At 36.0% G+C, this 8,087-nt stretch overlaps 1 non-coding gene across 1 annotated transcript; it reads right to left on the bottom strand.

Moving 5' to 3' along the window:
* Window positions 1-1,707: 1,707 nt before the first annotated feature.
* On the bottom strand, window positions 1,708-1,814 carry LOC112499119 (small nucleolar RNA R71). Its single transcript, XR_003066642.1, has one exon. It is a non-coding gene; the product is annotated as a small nucleolar RNA R71 (small nucleolar RNA).
* Window positions 1,815-8,087: the final 6,273 nt, after the last annotated feature.

Raw genomic sequence — 8,087 nt, 5'->3', positions numbered from 1 at the left:
AAAAAGAAACAAAAGAAAAACAAGATTCAAAAGAGAGATTGAGGGCTGCACAAGAGGAGAATTTGCATAAATAAATCAAGAACTCAGTCCTTCTTATTCTTCTCTTGTTTTCTTGTTTACTATTTATTCATGGGGATGCGTTTCATGGCTGAAACTTTGTTCTTTATTTTTCTTTTACAAACCATGAACTAAATTTATTTGTGGTTGAGTGATAAACAATCTTGATGGTTTATTGACTGAATATATGTGTTGCTGCATGTTTGCTGTAGCAGTTTGTTTTGATAGTATTTATTTTTATTGATTATTTCGGTTGATCACCCATTTAATGATACAAGTTAGGAGAGAGCCACAAAAGGGCCTATCTTAGTGGAACATATCAGAACAATATTTGATCTTAAATTAAGTTTCCCGGATTGAGTTTTACTTGAGTCCCAAAAGGGTCATGCTTGATTTAAGATTAGTGATGAACTAGACATAAGGATTCACCTTGTAGAGTAAAGAGAACCTAAGCGTGTAATGCTATATCTTATGTTGGCATAGCAACTGATCACTGTTAGGTTGCATATAGATATAAGATATCCAACCTGCGACGACTGAGGATACATAAGGATTCTGCCCAGTGTTGTAGCAAATACTGCAGCAACCGAGCCAACCATTAGAAAATAGTCAAGATCATTAAGAGAGTTTATTCACTCAACTACTTTATATTCCCATTGATTTTATCCTTGAGATTGACGTGATAATTTACCTTGTTGCATTTTATTTACTGTGTTTTTATTTTAATTAGTAAATTAGTTTTATCAATTGTTTATCTTAATTTAGACATAAAATCTGCACTGTTAAGATTGTTGCAGCAAGTCTAATAACATCAATCCCTGTGGAGACGATCTTGAATACTCATCACTTTATTACTTGTTGTGTACACTTGCACATTGACACCAATAGCATTACTATTTATACACCAACAAGTTTTTGGCGCCGTTGCCGGGGATTGATTGTTAATTGTGATTTGTTAAATTAGTTTTAACGGTCCTAATTTTATTTTATTTTATTTTAATTTGTTTATTTTGTTGACATATGTGATCTAGCAACCCTTGCATGTGCAAATATAAATCTGTTGACTTCCAGTTTGATCTAGAAATTGAAAGAATTGCAAGGAGATTGAGAAGAGAGCATCGAGAATTACAAGCTGCTATAGCAATGAATGATTTGCAAGATTTAAGAAACTTGAACCGTAGAGAGGGGATACAACCAGTCAATGTACATGAAGGTCTGAATGGACAATGTGTTCAAAGGCAATCAGGGAACAACAACATTATTCACATGGCCAACGATAGAGATAGAGCCATTCGAGACTACGCAGTGTTGACTCCTCAAGCCATACATCCGGGAATAGTTAGACCCGACATTCAAGCTGACAATTTCGAACTCAAACCTGTGATGTTTCAGATGCTTCAAACAGTGAGGCAATTTAATGGTTTGCCATCCGAAGATCTTCATCTACACCTTAAGTTATTTTTTGAAGTAAGTGATGCTTTCAAGATTGCTGGAGCATCGCAAGAAGCATTGAGACTTAGACTTTTCCCGTTTTCTTTGAGAGACCGAGCAAGAGCATGGTTAAATTCTCTACCACCAGATTCTATCACTACATGGAATGATTTGGCTGAAAAATTTTTGATGAAATACCTCCCGCTAACCAAGAATGCAAAGTTGAGGAACGAGATCACATCTTTCCATCAACTTGAATATGAGAGCGTGTGTGATGCATGGGAGAGATTTAAGGAGTTACTAAGAAAATGTCCTCATCATGGTATTCCTTGCTGCATACAGTTGGAAACTTTCTATAATGGTCTCAACCAAAGCACTAGATTGATGGTGGACGCTTCAGCAAATGAGGCCTTGTTATCTAAGTCTTACAATGAGGCTTATGAAATTTTGGAGAGAATAGCCAACAATAATTATCAGTGGCCATCAACCAGACAGGCTGCAGCAAGAGGAATAGCAGGAGTTCATAACGTAGATGTCTTGACAGCATTGTCAGCCCAAGTAACTTCATTAACAAATATGGTAAAGGCCATGACTACTGCTCCAGCAACTGTTAACCAAATTTCTGATATGTCTTGTGTTTATTGTGGAGAATGGCATTTATTTGACAATTGTCCTAGTAATCTAGCTTCAGTTAACTATATGAGCAGCTTCAATAGACAGAACCAGGACAATCCATATTCAAACACTTACAATCCTGGATGAAGACAACACCCGAACTTTTCATGGAGTAATCAGAATCAACCTACTGTAGCACTCAGTGGACAAAATAGACATGCTCAACCACTTGGATTTTATCAGTAAAATCAAGAGCAAAGAAGCATCAACAATGATCAACTCAGCTCCCTTGAAGGTTTGATTAAGGATTATATTGTGAGGAATGAAGCAGTTGTCCAAAGTCATACTGTATCGTTGAGAAACTTGGAAAATCAAATTGGACAGCTTGCTGCAGCATTGAGTAACAGACCTCAAGGTAGTTTACCCAGTAATACAGAGGACCCAAGAAGAGAATGGAAAGAGCACTGCAAAGTGATTAACTTGATATCTGGAAAGGATGTTCATAGTCCCGTTGGTGTACCAAAAAGAAGAGCTGAGCCCACTTCAATCCAGAAAGAAACTCAACTTGAAAAAGAGTCACAATCCTCCACTTCAAAGCACACTGGTGAGAGCAGTCAAGCTGTAGCATTTGCCGAAAATGATGATCTAACACCTGTGGATAACGAGGCTGTAGCATAAACCCAGAACATGGCAAAAGAGAAGCAATCTGCACAACTTACTGCAGCACAACAGTTTAGACATCCACCACCGTTTCCTCAAAGGTTTCAGAAGCAAAAACAAGACAAGCAGTTCAGCAAAATCTTAGGAGTATTGAAACAAGTACATATCAATATCCCTTTTGTAGAAGCTCTAGAGCAAATGCCAAATTATGCGAAATTTTTTAAGGATATTTTGACAAAGAAAATAAGACTTGGAGAGTTTGAAACAGTTGCTTTAACACAAGAGTGTAGCCGAATGCTCCAGAGTAAGATACCACAGAAGATGAAGGATCCAGGAAGCTTCACAATCCCATGCTCCATAGGCACTAAATACAGTGGCAAAGCACTTTGTGATCTGGGGGCTAGCATCAATCTCATGCCTTTATCAGTGTTTAAGCAATTGGGAGTTGGTGAATGTAGACCAACAATAGTGACTTTACAACTTGCTGACAGATCTCATGCATATCCAGAAGGGAAGATTGAAGATGTGTTGGTGAAGGTGGATAAATTTATTTTACAATGGATTTCATTGTGCTAGACTTTGAGGCAGACAAAGAAGTGCCAATCATTCTAGGGAGACCTTTCTTAGGCACGGGAAAGACTTTAATTGATGTTCAAAAAGGAGAATTAACCATGAGGGTGAATGACCAACAAGTTACATTCAATTTGCTGGATGTCATGAAAAATCCCGATGAGATTGAAGATTGTAATTTTATCAGTGTTGTGCACTTTGTTGCAGTAGAGAGATTACACAGTTGCTGCAGTATGGAAGAAATCAATGATGTAACATTTGAAGAACTTGATGATGAAGATCATGGAGCAGCTAACATAGCACGGTCAGGGGAGAAGCAACCCTTCGGAATTGACGAGCAAATCCAGCAAAGGGAACTCACTCCAGACCAACAAGAATTCAAGGTTAATAAGCCGAGAGTGAAGCACTATATAGGAACTGATGTGAACAGCCTAAAGAGGGATCGGTTCTTGAAGGATCCAGATTGAGGAAACAAGAAAGGTTAGGCTGAAAGACCTAAAATCAAGCGCTAATTGAGAAGCAACCCAATAAGGGAAGTTGTTTCAAGTTTTTAAGGCATTGAATTTAGCTTTTAAATTATTTAATTTGTCTTTTTGTTATTTTAAGTGTGCATCTAATTTTTTGTCTTTGTGTTAAATTGCAGCAAGTAAAACAAAAAAAATGTGAAAAAAAAACAGGAGGGAATTGCTGCAGCATCACTTACAGCATGACATATAATAAAATATTCTCAAACAATAGAGGCATTTCTTGCTTTTGTAGCAGCAAATGGATTGATCAGATTTTATGATAAGGAGCGTTTAAGAAGTGGATCAAAGAAGAAGTGGCCCTTTACAGCCTATACTACAGCAGTGCTTCCAACAACAGGGGAGTACCCCCTACTTGCTAGTTTATTTTACTTCTTTCTGCAAAACTTTTCTTTCATTTAGTTTTAATTTTCTAATTCATTCTACATGTCCTTTTATTTAGTGTATGCATGTCTGGTTTATGTGGTTTTGTTTTGTGTGCTTGTGAGGACACAGCACCACTCAAGTTTGGGGGGGTTGTGTTTCTGAGTGCATGTGTTTATGCTTGTGTTGTGTGAAGCTCTGTTATCTAATATTTGTGTATAGATTTGAAAACCTAATGAAGATAAATTGAGTGTTATTCAGTATTTATGAGAATGCCAAGTAGAGATAGTTATAGATGGAGGTTGAAATTCTGTCCCGACACTTAGACTTTGGTTGAGTTTTATGAGAATGCTGTAGCAGAGCCAGGAAAACAAAAAAAAAGAGTAGAAAATATCTCAAGTTTGGAGGAAAATTTTTGTTGGACTGTGCCTGTTTTGAAATAAATTCTGCTCCAATGGTTTAAGTTGTTGAGTAACCAGGGTTGAGTATGCACCCCATATGCAAACTTGAGTCCAAAGGCAACACAAGCTACGAGCAGTGTTGCAACAATTATTTAAAAAACAGAGAAAAAAAAGAAAAAAAAATGGTGATAAAGAGGTCCGCTGCCTAGGATACTGAGTAACCTGGTCTGTTCATGAGCCCCATGTTCAGCTTTGAGTCAAAGGCGTCCAAAGGTATGACCTAGATATAACATCCTGGATGTGTTGCTACAGCAACTCTGACATGTACTTTAAGTGAGTAATTGGGTGTCGTCATTACAAGTGATAGGCATTCACATGAAAGCTCAATGTTGCATTGAAGGGTTTAAAAAACAAATTGTAGCACAGTTTGAATATAATTGTGAGTTTTGCTCCCCCATATGTGAATATATTTGTGTTCTACCTCTTAATTGTATACAAATTTTGTGCAATGTTGTAGCACCTCTGGAATTTGATCAAAGTGGCACATACACACTGTGGACAGAATGAAGCCTAAGTCTAGAACTGAATTGCTATGGCTATTTTGTATGATTAAGAGTGTGATCTGAGGGTGGAAGAATCCTTGCAAATTTGATGACAGAGCTAAGTTATTTGTTGCATGATTGTGTGATTAAAGTGTGAATGTTGTTGTCATTACTTAAGGAAAAGTAATGGTTTAAGTTTGGGGGTGTGATAACTCTATGAAATGAGAGTTATCATAGCACTTTTAGACTTAAATTAATATTACTTAAAGAGTAAATGATGTGTTTCTATTGCATTTTTGTTACATTTTGCATAAATATTCATTTTAGTTAAGTCTTAATGAGTTTTGCTTAATTTAAAGTAATTCGTGCTTAAATTGTGTGCATAATTGTAGGTTTCCAAAAGCTTATAATTCATGGAAGGAATGCTATGCAATAGGCTTGCAAAAATAAGGAAAGAACATGGTTACAAAAGAGTTTAAACAAATCTGGAACAATGCAGTTGCTGTAGATATTGCTGTAGCAATCCTGGAATAACGACAGAAAAAATTCCGCGCAGGATACTTGCAGAATTGCGATCTGCAGTTTCCTAATCTGACTTATGCGCGCCCTAGGCTTCCGTTTACCCTAATTTTCAACTATAAAAGAAGCACACATCATAAGGAAAAGGGAGAGCCGTCACCCAAGGAAAAAAATAAAAAGAAACAAAAGAAAAACAAGATTCAAGAAAGAGATTAAGGGCTGCACAAGAGGAGAATTTGCAGAAATAAATCAAGAACTCAGTCCTTCTTATTCTTCTTTTGTTTTCTTGTTTACTATTTATTCATGGGGATGTGTTTCATGGCTGAAACTTTGTTCTTTATTTTTCTTTTACAAACCATGAACTAAATTTATTTGTGGTTGAGTGATAAACAATCTTGATAGTTTATTGATTGAATATATGTGTTGCTGCATGTTTGCTGTAGCAGTTTGTTTGGATAGTATTTATTTTTATTCATTATTTCGGTTGATCACCCATTTAATGATACAAGTTAGGAGAGAGCCGCAAAAGGGCCTATCTTAGTGGAACATATCAGAACAATACTTGATCTTAAATTGAGTTTCCTAGATTGAGTTTTACTTGAGTCCCAAAAAGGCCATGCTTGATTTAAGATTAGTGATGAACTAGATATAAGGATTCACCTTGTAGGGTAAAGAGAACCTAAGCATGTAATGCTATATCTTATGTTGACATAGCAACTGATCACTGTTAGGTTGCATATAGATATAAGATATCCAACACGCGACGGCTGAGGATACATAAGGATTCTGCCCAGTGCTGTAGCAAATACTGCAGCAACCGAGCCAACCATTAGAAAATAGTCAAGACCTTTAAGAGAGTTTATTCATTCAACTACTTTATATTCCCATTGATTTTATCCTTGAGATTGACGTGATAATTTATCTTGTTGCATTTTATTTACTGTGTTTTTATTTTAATTAGTAAATTAGTTTCATCAATTGTTTACTTAATTTAGACACAAAATCTGCACTGTTAAGATTGTTGTAGCAAGTCTAATAACATCAATCCATATGGAGATGATCTTGAATACTCATCACTTTATTACTTGTTGTGTACACTTGCACATTGACACCAATAGCATTAGTATTTATACACCAACAAGTAACACTCAACGAATTAGTGTACCTTTTGTATCTTTCTTTGTGAGAAGATATTTAAGAGCAGCATGATTTATTAATACAATTATTTTACAACCAATGAGATAAGAACGAAATTTTTCTAATGCAAACACTACTGCTAGCATTTCTTTTTCAGTGGTTGAATAGTTCAACTGTGCATCATTCAATGTTATACTAGCATAGTAAATAACATGGGGAATTCGATCAACTCGTTGTCCTGATATTGCTCCTAATGCATAATCAGATGCATCACACATGAGCTCAAATGGTAAGCTTCAGTTTGGGGACTGAATGATGGGTGATGATATCAATAACTGCTTTAATTTTTCAAATGCCACAAGACATGAATCATCAAACATAAAAGGTACATCCTTAGCAAGTAGATTGCATAAGGGTCTAGAAACTTTGCTAAAATCTTTAATGAAACGTTTATAAAAACCAGCATACCCAAGGAAAGATCTTACTTCTCTGACTGTTTTAGGTAGGGGAAGATTGGAAATGAGATCCACCTTGGCTTTGTCAACCTCAATACATTTGCTTGAAATGATGTGACCGAGAACAATACCTTGTTTTACCATAAAATGACACTTCTCCCAATTTAAGACTAAATTCTTCTCGATACATCTCTGCAGAACTAATGTTAGATAATGTAAACATTGATTAAATGAGTCACCAAAAACAGAAAAGTCATCCATAAAGACTTTTAGGAATCGTTCAACCATATCAGAAAAAATGGTCAACATGCATCGTTGAAATGTAGCAGGTGCATTACATAATCCAAATAAGTCACCAAAAACAAAAAAGTCATCCATTAAGACTTTTAGGAATCGTTCAACCATATCAGAAAAAATGGTCAACATGCATCGTTGAAATGTAGCAGGTGCATTACATAATCCAAATGGCATCCTCCTATATGCAAAAGTGCCAAAAGGGCAAGTGAAAGTGGTTTTCTCTTGATCTTTTGGTGCTATGGGAATCTGATTATATCCTGAGTAGCCATTAGAAAGCAATAAAATCCATGGCCTGCTAATCTATCAAGCATTTGATCGATAAATGGTAAAGGAAAATGGTCTTTACGTGTGACAAAATTCAACTTTCTATAATCAATGCAAACACGCCATCCTGTAGTTACTCTAGTGGGTATCAATTCATTATCAGCATTGGTAACGATGGGAACAAAACAAATAAAATAAAAATACGACCATGCATGCATGCAAAACAAATAAAATAAAAATAAAGATGGGAAC

This window comes from Citrus sinensis, chromosome 4 (assembly GCF_022201045.2).
Source record: "Citrus sinensis cultivar Valencia sweet orange chromosome 4, DVS_A1.0, whole genome shotgun sequence".
Lineage (NCBI taxonomy): Eukaryota > Viridiplantae > Streptophyta > Magnoliopsida > Sapindales > Rutaceae > Citrus > Citrus sinensis.
This window is presented reverse-complemented; position numbering and strand designations above follow the sequence as displayed.